Raw genomic sequence first — 15,578 nt, forward strand, 5'->3', positions numbered from 1 at the left:
AATCGTTTCAAGGATAGTTTTAGAGAAGCATGAGGTTTAAATGGTGTGCCCTTAATTGTGTTGTGTGGTTTAATTCATGGCCTATGTCAGGTTGTATGGTTTTGTACAAGGCATCACAGGATGTAAGGGTTTGGATTAGTTTGGACTATGCACTATGTAAATGGATTTAGTGGATTCCAAACTATGGGTTGGTTTGTATGCCATATAAGACCAATCGAGTGTTATAAAAATAAATTTATGGTATGCTCAAAGTGGTGTAAAGGGAAGGCATTAAAATTTAGGATGTGCACTTGTATCCCTTATTCTATCTGCATTCCATAATTATCAATGATAACATGTCGTTTTTGTAAAGAAAGCTATAATAAAATATGAAATAATTGTGTGATACATGTCATGGGGTACATGGTAGTATGGACTTAGAACTAATGTAGCCACAAAGTTAATATATGGCAAGTGATATAAATAGATTATGACATATAAGTTGATTATGGATTTGGAGTAGTATGGTCCTCATAATGTATGTGCATGACCTATTTGTAAAGTTGCTAGATGCAATCATGACACATTAGATAATTGGAAGTAGGAAATATTGTGGCCCTATGAAACATTGATGAATGACACTATTTAAAATTATTATAAATTGAATCATGAAAATGTAAGGCAAATATGGAATTAATAACTAGTATGGCCTTCATAAAGTATGCGGGAAATAAACCATATAAAGTTAAGATATTTTGATAAGGATTATATGCTCCTTAAATTTAAATACATAATAATTATTCAATTGATTCAAGGAGAGATAAGTTTTTTTTTTTTTTTTAAATTGTGTGTGTGTGTGTGTGTGTGTGTGCGCGCATGTACACATAAATACACATATGTGTGTGTGTGCACACATTTATATGTTTAGGTTTCTTATTGTCTTATAAAGACAAGAGCATACTTGTAATGTCCCACCCGGAGATCCTTGGAACAAGGATAAACAAAGGCTAATATATTTTTTTTAAGGGTAAGGTGTAATAACAACAACAACTAACACCAAAAAGCAACAAAAGACTAACATAAACCCACACCAAAGATCCCCAAGCATCATTACTTACCAATTTAGAATCAAAGATCACATGGTTCATAATAATAACCGAGGTAGATGTTCTTTTTAAACCAAAAGTAATAGCTCCCAGCATGATTAAACATACATGTCCATTTCCAACTAACCATAGCATATTCAAGAATACAAAGTAGATACTTTCAAACAATCATGCACAAGATGAAGGCTCGAGGTTACTAATATTCATTTATTGGACACTCTATTGAAGGACAAATGTTGAACCCTCAAATTTGGCTAAGTCTGAAATCCTAAAAACCTAAAATCTTATAGAATCTTTATCTTAACTCCTAGAGGGTTGGAACCTATCTCAAATGAATTGTCACATGTATTAAAATGTATCATAAGTATAAGTTGGAAACTTATCCTTAAACAATATATTTTATACACCCTATAGCTGATCTGTTTTAATATAGAAAGATGTGGGACCCTACAAGATTCTCAAAACTATAATTAACATCTTCTCGAAGTGCATGTAAACACTCACTATTTCCCATGCGAGAAAACAACCGAGATGCTTGCACAAGTTAGGATTTGCTCTTTCATGAGTATTACCAACAAGTTGCGCAAGTTTCTCCATCAAATATGCGTGAGACTTTGTCTTGCCATGTGAGGAAGTACATACTCATGAAAGAGAATGCATGTTCATGCGAGAGACTACATGTTCACACGAGAGATTGCTCTTCCTATGTGACAAAAGCTAATAGTGTATCAACAAAGCAAGCATAAAATATGAAAAACATGAAACTCCACACTCAGGAGTATCAGATCCACATAATTCAAGGAATGATCACTCGAGAGCATAAAAGTAAATCTAAAAACTTGAATGAAGCTAAAATACACATTGCAATAACATACATCCATCTAATCAACAACATCAATCTACAAAATGAGCATAAGCAACATTGTAGTGAAACAAATCTATTAAAGAGATATAATCAAATAAAATCAACCATGCTTGTTTCCTCCCTACCATAATGGCATCATGAGACATCAAGGGCCCTAACCATACCCATGAGCATGAATCTCAATTTACCAACAAGATAGTTGGAGTTGTCTCATGAGATTTTTCTTACCAATAACCATCAATTAACATCATAAGAACAAGTACATCCAAAATGCTAATCTTAAAATAGCATCACTAATCTAAAGCAGTGGTAAGAAGTCTCTAATAAGAAATATGATACAACATCATGATAAAAGAATGCATCAAGTATAATACTATACATCATCTAAATATGATATCAAATGCATCCAAATTAAAACATAAATCATAAGAGAACATACTCCAGATACATTGAAGTACCAAATGAATATCTAGCACTGATTTCAAACTAGATGTAGACTATCTTTGTACACCATACCCCAATAGTGGTATAGGTAGATATGCTTCCCAACCACATGGTACCTATAGGCACACACCTGCCATGCTTATGGAGATAATGACCTGACCACAATCATAGAAGACAATCACCCATGGCTAACACACACGCCAATCATAACATGATACAAATGTCTATATGATCAAGAAGACAATGCAATATAATAGGTCACTGGTCAAACCCACTAAGGATAACTATGTAGGGACTCTACTGGAGTGTCATTACTTTCCATTGGGTAGCTCAAGTACCAAGAACCTTTGATAAACTCCCTAGGGAGGCTAAACTCAAAATGTATCTTCAATCAACTCTAGCAGGAGGCTAGATACTGTGTCTTCAATCAACTCACTCAAGAAGCGAAACACACACATCTTCAATCAACTCGCTCAGGAGGCCAAGTGTTCCATAATTTTATCTTTCATTAAGTTTATTTACTGATTAGTTAAATTTGTTTTCTCTTATTAGAACCTCTTCACATTATCTTGTTGGTCACTATTGGGTCGAGATACATGAGAGAAGCCATTCCACACATCTACCTTTCATACTCATGCTCATCACATGATGAAGGCCCAAAGGCAATGCAAGTTCCCAACCCTTACCCCCAATGAACAATCTCTCAACTAGTCTAAATCAGGGAGTTCGAGTCTCACAAGATTTTGTCATATGCACACACACACACATATGCTCATGTGTGGGCACAACCATCTACACTAAATCAATGCTAAACAAGGGTTGGATAAGAGAACAAGAATTGTTAAGTATAAAAATAGGCTCAATCGAGCATATTGTCAGAAGTACAGATTTAGCACAAATCCCAATGAAGTTAGGATAAACAAAAATAGTTGGATTGGAAACCTAGAAACAACCAAAAATCTTGTGCCAAGAAACTAGACAAAATGCAAAATAAGGTGATGTAAAATCTCTAAAAATCAAAGGTTGTCAAAACTTGACAAAATTAAAACCCATTACACAATGGGGCCCAAAATCCCAAAAGTCCAATAAAATTTGAGTTTCAAACTCATTTGCAAAAATGAACAACATAATAGCTCAAACTTTTAAAATCCCAAAAATGAAAACCTCAGTTGCTCACACATGCCCAACTAGGCCAAACAAACAAATGAAAATACAAGGGAACACTAGTTCCCAGCCTCTAACCCTAAATAAATCAAGAACTAAAGTTGAAATGGACAAGAACTCATATGCAAGTTCCTTACCCCAACCCCCAATGAATAGTCTCTCAACTGACCTAAATTTAAGAGTTTGAGTCTTACAAGATCTCGTTATATGCACATACACATGCACATGTGTGGGCACAACCATCCACACTAAATCAATGCTAAACAAGGGTTGGATGAGAGAACAAGAACCATCAAGTATAAAAATACACTCAACTGAGCATATTGTGGGGAGCGCGAATTTGGCACAAATCCCAATGAAGTTAGCACAAAGACAATTGGTTGGATTGAAAACCTAGAAACAAATAAATCCACAACCAAAAATCTTGTGCTAAGAAATGCCCAAGAAAATGGACGACATGCAAAACTAGGTGATGTAAAATCTTTAAAAAATAAAGGTTATCAAAAGTCAATGAAATTAAAATTCATCATCATAGTGGGGCCCAAACTATCAAAGGTCCAATAAAATTTAAGTTTCAAACTCATATGCAAAAATGACCAGCATAATGGTTTGAAACTTGTAAAATCCCAAAAATGAAAACCCCAGTTGCTCACACATGCCCAACTAGGCGAAATAGATAAACAAAAACTTAGGGGAACACTACTTCTCAACCTCTAACCCTAAAGTAATCAAGAACTAAAGTTGAAATAGACAAGAACCAATAAAACAAGAAAACCCTCCCTTAGAGCCAAAAGGGTAGAAATGAAAATCGATGCCAGAAAATAATGAAGATGCCAAGGTCGATGAAATGTTCGAAAAAGGAAGAGGTTCTCATTCTGAATCCAATTAGCCTACTCTAGTGTTGATTTTACAAGAATAGCTCACACAACAAATAAATCTCTCATTTTCTCACAAAGGGATTGGAGGATTTTCTTCAAACTTTTAAATTCAAAATGTGAGAAGTGAGATATGCTCTCACTTTTGGGCCATATATGGGCTTTTAAACAAAGTAACATATAAAGGGAAAATAAAAAACATAAATAAACTAAACCCCCCTTTTAACCTAGATAAATAAATAATTCCAATTAAATAGAATTCAACTACAATAAATTTTCCAGTAGTTTAAAATAAAATAAATTGATTATAAAAATTCCCTTAACAAGAAATTGCAATAATTTAATAACATCCACAACTACTGCAAATTCCTAACTAATAATATACCGTACATGCACAATAATAATATAGCCAAAGAAACAATGCATGAAATCACGTAAATAATCATTTAATTAGTTGCATTAAAATAATCTATTTAAACCATTTGTTTGCATCATAATAAAAGTTTGTTGCAAGAAAGATATAAATATTCGTAGCACAAAACATCAACCATAATCTAGTAAAGTCCATCATAAATCCATAAACAAGGTTTATATCCAAATACAAAAATAATGAGATATTATCATAATGCATCATATCACATCACCAGCATCATCATATAGATATGATCAAACTTAACAATGTAGCATCTAACATCTATTAGCTATGATACTTGTGTTAGCCTCTCTCGGAGTCACTTTGTTTCAGCATGCTTTTTGATTTTTGAATTTTGAACAGTCTTGTCTTTATTTGTCTAAGGTGAGAAAATATAAATTAAACCCTAGGTGTGATGTAAATTTTTTGAAAACCCTTGCATTATTTTAATCATTCGCTAAGGTTTTTCCTTTGCTAGGTTTTATTCTCCGAAGGGTGGGGTTAATTCCTTGGTTTCACTTTACACGTGGTTATGCCCTGATTGGTCTATGTATTTGATAAATTATGTTTGCTTAACTCAAGGGACGAGTTGTTTTTCAACATTTTGATTCATTTGAGATCTACGGCTATCACTTCATCACTATGCAAAGGTGCAGTTTATTTATTTTCTATGACAAAAAGATCTAGTGACACCTGTCAAGTGGGGCCAAAGGAATGCCACAATCCTAGTGATCAATCACAACCTTTAAATGCTAAAAGGATGAATGCTTGTTTCTTTTTTCATTATGAAAATGTGTGCATGCTTTAATAATTGTGACATAGCGAGTGTATGCCATGTGGACATGGTAGGCCCTTGAAATTTTGAAGGAAACCATGTCATTATAGTACAATTGTCAAGATATGGTTGGTTCATCAATGAGGCCAAGTGGTTTTCAAATGTCTTCTCAGCCATTGATCAGAAGTAAGATCAACGATCATCATATTGTCACAATTTCAAGATGCATGCTTTTTAAATGATGCAAAAAAAAATGAATGTTTGACACATGTACAGTGAGTCCACATGGGTGTAGTGATATGAATATAGAATATTAGTCGTTACATGTAAGCTAGACGTATGGTCATCATTAAGTTGCCAAAGGAAGGTGAAGGATATTTGACAAAAGCAAGTGACAAGATGACACATGGACAAGGTGGGACTAGGTAGCTCACAAGTTTCAAAAGGAAATGATGTTGTCATAAAGCACAAGTGGCACCATGTAATTCAACCTTGGTTCATGTTATGCAATGTCAAAGTGTTATTCCAACCCTTGATTAGAAAACAGATCAACGATCCTCACTTTGTCATTATATGAAGTACTAAGGTCATTAAACAAAGTGATTCTATGACATAATGACACATGTCGTGGTGGGCCACACATAAGGAATGGAACTAGAAACTCCAAAATTGTTAGATTAAAGAGGGATCAATGGAAGTCACTTCATCACTATAAAAAGATGCTCAATCTTTAACAATTGCAACAAAGCAAGGAATTGCCACATGTCTTTAGTGGGCCAACAATATGGTGCATCAAAAGGGAGAATCTTAATATCCATCAGATCAATGATGGTCACATAATTGCAAGAAAGATATGAAGGGTATTTAACCAACACAAGAAAGAGATAAAGTGAAATGTGTTGTTAATGGGCCCTCTTTGTAAAGAAATACTAAAAGAGCCACATTTATTCTTGATTATCTGATGAATAGGTGGTCAATGGCTATCGCTATCTCACTAGTCTAAGATGCCTAGGTTTTAAGTCTTGCAACAATGTGAGAAATTGACACATGTCTTACTAGATGAAAAGATGACTCCATATTAGTTTTAAATCACAATTGTCAAATTTCTTTTAGATCAATGACTACTTTTTAAACTATTTTGTGTTGCATGTAAAATTTGACTATTGTAGTCATTAATGGTGAATTAAGACATTCCTCGTGCAAATGAATTTGGAATAAAAGGTGTAGGTTATTCCTTGTTTGGTACAATGTAAGATAGATTGAGATAGAGTAGACAGAGCTTGAGTTTCTAAGTTTTCATACTACAAAAATTGTTGTGATTGAGGTGGTATTTGTTGTGATAAGAAGATGCATGAAGATTGTGAGTAAATACTTGAACATTGCTGTAGAAAGTTTTTTTTGTTTAAGCTTTTAAAGTAGTAAAGATGCCTCCTCAAAAGTACTTTTCTAGGAAAACAAATTATCAATATAAGAATGTCCATCATGACTTCCTAGAGAAATAGCTTGCTTCAAAAAATGAGACTACAAAGGGTAAGGAATTAGTTCCAAAAGACTCTAGATTGAAGATTGATGAAGGTTTCTACAATATAGGCAACTGGTTAATAGATGCAAAGACATCTACTGGTGGGTTATAATTTTTCAAAATATGGTTTTCATAGAGGAACCACGAGTACACCATTCAACAACATATGAGAGTTTGATGTTGGGAAACTATTTGTACCATGTGTTTTCATGTATGTTGACTTATTGACTATGATGACCAAAAAATATGACCCTATATTGGGAATGATGAACAACCACTCTAGGGATAACTTGTTTAATTTTAACTTTACATCTGAAGGAATCAAAGAGATTTTTATGTTAAACCCCAACACCGCTCTACATGAGAAGAGTGATTTCAATGATTAGTAGACCAGGTATGATGCACAAAGAGTATATCTACAAGGAGGACCGCTACAAGAACATTTTGTAAAGATAGGGAGTCTAACACTAGTGACACCTTCTACCCCAAATCCCCTGGTGAAGAAGTATTTCAACCCTAGGGCTCATGTTCTATAAATATCCCTTTGTAAAAGTTTTGGCATGGATGAGAAAGAACATATTCTGGTGCCCCTAGTTTTTAGGATGGCCCAAATATTGCAATGTGGAATGAGTTCTATATTTGATTTTTCTTCTTATTTAGCCAAAGAGATACATAATGGCTTGATTGGCATAAACAAGGGTAAAGTAGACAAACCCATTAACTGGTACTCTTTCCCCATGTACACATGTTTGTTCAAAGGTGTTTCTGTCTTTGGGAAAGACATGAAATTGGAATGAGAGAGAGATGGAGAAAAACTGCCATACCAACTATGGAGTCATGATATGACCTAGGAAGTTACTAATTCTAGCTTTGTTCAATTTGATCAATACTTTGCATCAGAGATAAGGGCTCTATAAGTTCAAGACAACCCTCAAATTCTTGAACCTTTGCTAGAGTTGATTAGACTTAAAGACCATGCTAAATGTTTGAAGGTTAATCATAATTTGGGAGATATCATCCCATATTCCATTTCTACTATTTTTAGAGTATATAGATTCCAAGAGAAGCCTCATGTCTTTCCCTACCAAGTACCTTTAAAGGTAGGAGTTGTTGAATTTCTATGGAAAATTGGAGTGCTAGAAGAAAAGGAATTGGTGGGAAGATCGAGAGGAATAATTTTTCCAAGCTTCAGAGTCTCTCACCTTTTTGTGATAACCAAGGGAGGATGGAGACACCTAGGTAATTTTTTGGATAGATATTTGATGGCTCAATCTCTTTCTCATTTTATAGTCCCAAAGGAATTTTATGAAATATTTAAAGAAAGAACTAGAGCTAAAGCTTATAGTCACATGTTTTGCTTTCCTAAGGATATAATTAGGAATGAGTTTCTTTGCAAGAAAAGGAAGTAAGAAAAAGAGAAATGCAAAGTTTTTAGTAGAGTTCTTGAATTTGTTAATTCTTTAGATGGACAATATGATCCTTTGGGGGATATTAAATTTTGGGGAGACAAAATAAATAAATTGATGACACATTTTTCTAGAATAATACAAACATTGAATAAAAAGAAAGAGACAACAATAAAGGGCATATCTAGACAAAGACAAGGAGGTGGAAAGAAGACTATTAATAAAAATTATCATTAGTCTAGGAAAATACACTCTCTAGATAAAGGTTGGATATGTAGTTGCCAGAAATGTGGGGACACGTCCTGTGCCAATTTATTAGAGGCAGTATTCAGAAAGCCCACCTTTAGAGCTAACAGCTAAGAAGCAAAAGTTAAAACTGGGATCTTCATCAAGGATCAACGAATACTCACCTTCATAGACACCCACACATTTTGATAATGAGGAATCTTTAAGGGAGCAACTAAAACAAATGGGAGGCCAAGATAATGTTTTAATAACAACATCAGTAATAGAAGAAGGAATGCCTCAAGAACCACCAATGCCACTCATAAACCTCACTATTAAGGATTATAAGGGAAGGAAGATGGATTCTATCATATAGCAAGCTGCTAGAAATGGATGCTTGCATGAGTTAGGATTTTCTCTTGCATAAGTATTACCAAAAAGTTGCCCAGGTTTCTCCATCAAACCTGTGCAAGACTTTGTATTGCCACATGAGGGAGTACGTACTCACGAGAGAGAATGCATGCTTGTGTGAGAGACTGCATGCTCACATGAGAGACTCCTCTTCCTATGTATAAGAAGCTAATAGTGTATCAACAAAGCAAAAAGAAAATATGAAAAACATGAAACCTTCACACTAGGGGGTACCAGATCCACATAATTCAAGGAATGATCACACAAGAGCATAAAAGTAGATCTAAAAACTTGAATGAATCTAAAATACACATTGCAATAACATACATCCCTCTAATCAACAACATCAACCTACAAAATGAGCATAACCAACATCATAGTGAAATGAATCTATCAAAGAGATAAAACCAAATAAAATCAACCATGCTCATTTCCTTCCTACCATAATGGCATCATGAGACATCAAGGGCCCTAACCATGCCCTCGAGTTTGAATCTCAAATTACCAACAAGATAATTGGACTTGTCTCACAAGATCATTCTTATGAATAACCATCAATTAACATCATAAGAACAAGTGCATCCAACATGTTAATCTACCAATAACATCCCTAATCCAAAGCAATGGTAAGAAGTCTCCACTAAGTAATATGATACAATATCATGATAAAAGAATGCATCAAGTAACATACTATACATAATCTAAATATGATATCAAATGCATCCAAAGTAAAACATAAATCACAAGGGAACATACTTCAAATACATTGAAGTACCAAGTGAATATCTAGGACTAGTGTCAAACTAGAAGTACATAATCTATGTACACTGGTCCCCAACAATGGTATTGGTAGATATGCCTCCCAACCACATGGTACCTATAGGCACATACCCACCATGCTCATGGAGATAATGACCTGACCACAATCACAAAAGATAATCACCCATGGCTAACACACATGCCAATCAAGGACATGATACAAATGTCTATATGATCAGGAAGACAATGCAATACAACAGGTCACTGGTCAGACCTAGTAAGGATAACTATGTAGGGACGCTAGTGGAGTGTCATTACTTTCCATCGGGTAGCACAAGTACTTTGAGCCTTCAATTAATTCCCTCAGGAGGCCAAACTTGGAATGTATCTTCAATCAACTCCACCAGGAGGCTAGATACTATGTCTTCGATCAACTTTCTTAGGAGGCAAAACACACACACCTTTGATCAACTCTTTCAAGAGGCTAGGTGTTCTATAATTCTATCTTTCTTTAAGTTTATTTACCCATTAGTTAAATTGGCTTTCTCTTAGTATAACCTTTTTATGTTATCTCGGGCACTTTCGGGCTAGGGTACATGAGAGAAGTCATTCCACACATCTACCCTAGATACTTATGCTCATTACATGATGAGTGCCCAAAGGCAATGCAAGTTCCCAACCCCCAACCCCCAATGAATGATCTCTTAACTAACCTAAATCTAGGAGTTTGGGCCTTACAAGATCTTGTTATATGTACACACACACACACATGTTCATGTGTGGGCACAACCATCCACACTAAATCAATGCTAAATGAGGGTTGGATGAGAGAACACGAATCGTCAAGTATAAAAATATGCTCAACCAAGCATATTGTTGGCAGTAAAATTTTGGCACAAATCCCAATGATGTTTGGACAAATAAAAATGGTTGGATTAGAAACCTAGAAATAACCAAATCCACAACCAAAAATCTTGTGTCAAGGAATGCCCAAGAAATTGGATGACATGCAAAATGAGGTGATGTAAAATCTCTAAAAAACAAAGGTTACAAAGGTTGGCAAAACTTGACTAAATTAAAGCCCATTATCATAGTGTGGCCAAAACTCCCAAAAGTCTAATAAAATTTGAGTTTCAAACTCATGAAAAATTTACTAGCATAATGGCTTGAAACTTTTAAAATCCAATAATTGCAAACCTCAGTTATCCACACACCCCCAACTAGGCCAAATAGACAAACAAAAATATAGGGGAACTAGTTCTCAACCTCTGACCCTAAAGAAATCAAGAACTAAAGTTGAAATGGACAAGAACTCATATGCAAGTTCCCAACCCCGACCTCCAATGAATAGTCTCTCAACTACCCTAAATCTAGGAGTTTGGGTCTCACAAGGTCCTGTGATATGCACACACACATGCTCATGTGTGGGCACAACCATCCACACTAAATCAATGCTAAAAAGGGTTGGATGAGAGAACAAGAACCATCAAGTATGAAAATATGCTCAACCAAGAATATTGTTAGAAGTATGGATTTGGGACAAATCCCAATAAAGTTAGGACAAACAAAATAGTTGGATTGGAAACCTAGAAACAACCAAATCCATAACCGAAAATCTTGTGTGAAGAAATGCCCAAGAACCTAGATGACATGCAAAATGAGGTGATGTAAAATTTCTAAAAAATAAAAGGTTTCTAAAACTCATCAAAATTAAAACCCATTAGCACAGTGGGGCCCAAACTCCCAAAAGTCCAATAAAATTTGAGTTTAAAATTCATATGCAAAAATGACAAGCATAATGGCTCGAATCTTCTAAAATCCAAAAAATTAAAATGCCAGTTGCTCACACATGCCCAACTAGGCCAAATAGACAAAAAAAAACATAGGGGAACACTAATTCTCAGCCTCTAACCCTAAAGCAATCAAGAACTGAAGTTGAAATGACCAAGAACCAAGAAAATAGAAAAGCCCTACCTTACAACCAAAAGGATAGAAATGAAAACCGATGCCAAAAAATAGCAGAGATGCCAAGGTCGATGAAACATTTGAAAAGGAAGAGTTTCTCTTTCCAAATCCAATGAGCCTACTCTCAAATTGATCCCATGAGCGTAGCTCACACAACAAATAAATCTCTCATTTTCTCACAAGGGGATCGGAGAATTTTCTTCGAACCTCTTTATTCAAAATGTGAGAAGTGAGATATTTTCTCACTTTTGGGCCATATATGCACTTTTAAATAATGTAATATATAAAATGAAAATAAATAACATAAATAAACTAAACCCCCCTTTTAACCTATATAAATAAAGTAATTCCAATTAAATGGAATTCAACTACAAAAAAATTGCTCGTAATTAAATAAAATAAAATAAGTATAAAAATTCCCTTAATAAGAAATTGCAATAATTTAATAACGTTCACAACCACTGCAAATTTCTAAATGTATAGACACTTCACTAGTCTAGTCACAAATGCATCATGAATTCATATTTACCAATTAATTAAAGGTTTTATTACTTTAATTAAACAATGTATGTTGCCCATATAGGAAAGACATTAGCTAAGTATGAACAACTGAATCCTTAACTCCATGTGCCATTGCCAAGGATATAAGTCCTGCACAATACACAACACGATTAAGTGTAGATGTACAATAATAATATAGTCAAAGAAACAATGCATGAAATCATGTAAATGCTTATTTAATTAGTTGCAATAAAATAATCTATTTAAATCATTCATTTGCATCATAATAAAAGTTTGTTGCAAGAATGATATAAATATTTGTAGCACAAACACATCAACCATAATCCAGTAAAGTCCATCATAAATTCATAAACAAGGTTTATATCCAAATAGAAAAATAACCAAATGTCATCATAAGGCATCATGTCACATAAATAGCACCATCATGCATATATGATCAAACAAATTAATGTAGCATCTAACATCTATTAGCTATGATATTGGTATTAGTCTCTCTTTGAGTCCCTTTGTTTCAGCATGTTTTCTAAAATTTTCAGCATGTTTTCATAATGTTTTCCAAGGCAAGAAGATTTAAATTAAACCCTAGGTGTGATGTAATTTTTTTGAAAACCCTCCTATGATTTTAATCCTTTGTCAAGGTTTTTACTTTGCTAGGTTTTATTTTTCGAAGGGTGGGGTTAATTCCTTTTAATTCCTTGGTTTCACTTTACCTATGGTTATGCCATGATTGGTCTATGTATTTAATAAATTATGTTTTCTTAACCTAAGGGATGAGTTATTTTTCAAGCTTTTGATTCATCTAAGATCTATGACTCTCACTTAGTCCCTATGCTAAGGTGCATTTTCTTTATTTTCTGTGACAAAGTGAGCTAGTGACATTTGTCAAGTGGGACAAAAGGAATGCCATAATCCTAGTGATCAATCTCAACCTTCATATGCTAAAATGATCAATGCTTGTTAGCTTTTTCTCATGTCCCCTTTCAAATAATTAAAAATAATAATCTTTGCTAAGGTAGGCAGGCTCAAAAAGATGAAGTTTCGGAAAAAGGGGCTAATTTTTGGAAACCAATGGACTAATAAATGAAAATTATTATTAAAATATGTTTATTAACCCCTCTTGGTTGTGAGTTAGGGTTATGCCCTCTTTTAAGGGATTTGGAGGCATTTTGGGCTCATTCCAAAACTTGATTTTTGCTCATTGCTTTGTTGTTCTTCAGAGGCTGCCAAACCTGTGGAGAAGGAGACCCAAGGATGGGAGTTTGTAGGTTTATAGGAAGGCTAAGGATGGGAGTTTAAATCCATTCCATGTGCAAGCTCATGCAGAGTTTTTCCTTGTGCTAAACAGTGCAAATTTGTGGGTTTTCAAGTGTGTTTTTTGTAAGAGTTTGGTGTTTCTGGTTGAGTATTTCATATCAGTTTGGGTTTCTACTGTATTTTAGACATTAAGATGTTAAAATAGAGCTAAATACATGTATTTGGTTATGTTTATACTTCTATGATATATTATTAGTGTTTTTGTGGTGTTTTCGGGCTATTTTGTGTTATTTTCGAGAGCCCGATGAGCATTATTTTTGTCCTCCGTTTGGGAGTTGTTGTGTAAATGCTATATAGATCTGAAAATGTAATTTTGTAGGCCATTATGATGGTGAAATTTTTGTAAAAATACCCACTTTCAGATTTATTAATAATATGTGAAGCTGTGAAGTTTTTGGCACTATTTCAGGCATATACCCGATTTGGGTTTTATTGAGAAATTGGTGGATCTTTGAAATATTGGTTGTTTGATTTTAAAAACCTGATTAGAGGCTTTAAATATCATATAAAATCAGAAAGGAGACATTTCAGTGGTATTAGAGCTATGATCTTGCCAGCCTAAGGGTTTGTAGAAGTTTGCATGCAACTAAGTGAAAGAGAAAAGAGATATTCACAGCGAGAAAAGAATAAAAAAATTTTGATCAAACCTCTAATTAAAAGTAAAAGTAAAAAATCCAAGGAAGGAAAATTATGGCTGACCCAAATGAGATGGCAAAGAAATTCTTCCAAGACATCCAGAATACTCAGAAGCAAACTGTGGATAGTTTGGCAGAAACTAGAGGCTGCAAATATTGATAGAAAAACTACAAGGAGTTGCATCTACTAATGAGAAAAGGAGCACTTTAGAGGAGCTAAGAAATCTGAAACCCACACCCTCTAAATCATCAAAAACTATTTTTCTGCCTGCAGATGAGCCACCAGTACCAAATCCAGCCCTTAATCCTGTGGAAGAGGTTACAGGTAACTTGATTGCATTAAGAGCTACTTACAATGGCTTAGATGATGACTTTTGCAGTTTAGTCCCTTTTAGAGAATATGTGGATATGATGAACACTTTGATTCCCAAGAAAGAGTATAGGAGGGAGCATGACATAAGTGGAAGAGAGCTCAAAAATAAAATAAGCAAGCTTACAACACCTACTTTTGATGGAACAAATAAAATTTCAGCCAGAGCATGGCTACAAAAATTACAGACCTTCTTCACACTTAACCTCATGAAGGAGAGTGATGCTATTCAATTTGCAAGTCTACACTTGGAAGATACAGCCTATGATTGGTGGTATCATGGAATGACTAATCAAGGTCATGATTAGGTAACTACATTTGATGATTTCAGTCAAAGAGTGATAGATAGATTTGACCTCAAGGATGATGAAGAGTATTTTAAAGAATTGTCAAAGTTGAAGCAAACCAAATCAATTAATGAGTATATAGAAGAGTTTCAAAAAGTGGCTCTTATGGTACCTGATATGAGTGAAAAGAGGATTGTTTATCTTTTTCTTGATGGTTTGGAAGATTTTGTTAAGGGTTTGGTTAAGGCTTTCTCACCCTCAACCTTACAGGAAGCTATCAAAAGAAACTTGCCTATGAAACCAATCACTAATCAAAAACCCCCAAATCTTTGGGAACATAAGGGGAATTTTTAGAAAAAGACTTTTTCAACACTACCACCAAAAGATGTGATAAATGTGGCAAAAAATAAGGTAGATGAAGAGACTAGGAGTGAATTATGAAGGAAAAAGCTTTGTTTCACTTGTAGAGAACCATGGGTTCCAGGACACAGATGTTTGGGGAAAGGTCAAGTGCACTATATTGAAGTTGCTTCAAAATCTAA

This window comes from Cupressus sempervirens, chromosome 8, assembly GCF_028749045.1.
Source record: "Cupressus sempervirens isolate cs-2001-9-10 chromosome 8, ASM2874904v1, whole genome shotgun sequence".
Lineage (NCBI taxonomy): Eukaryota > Viridiplantae > Streptophyta > Pinopsida > Cupressales > Cupressaceae > Cupressus > Cupressus sempervirens.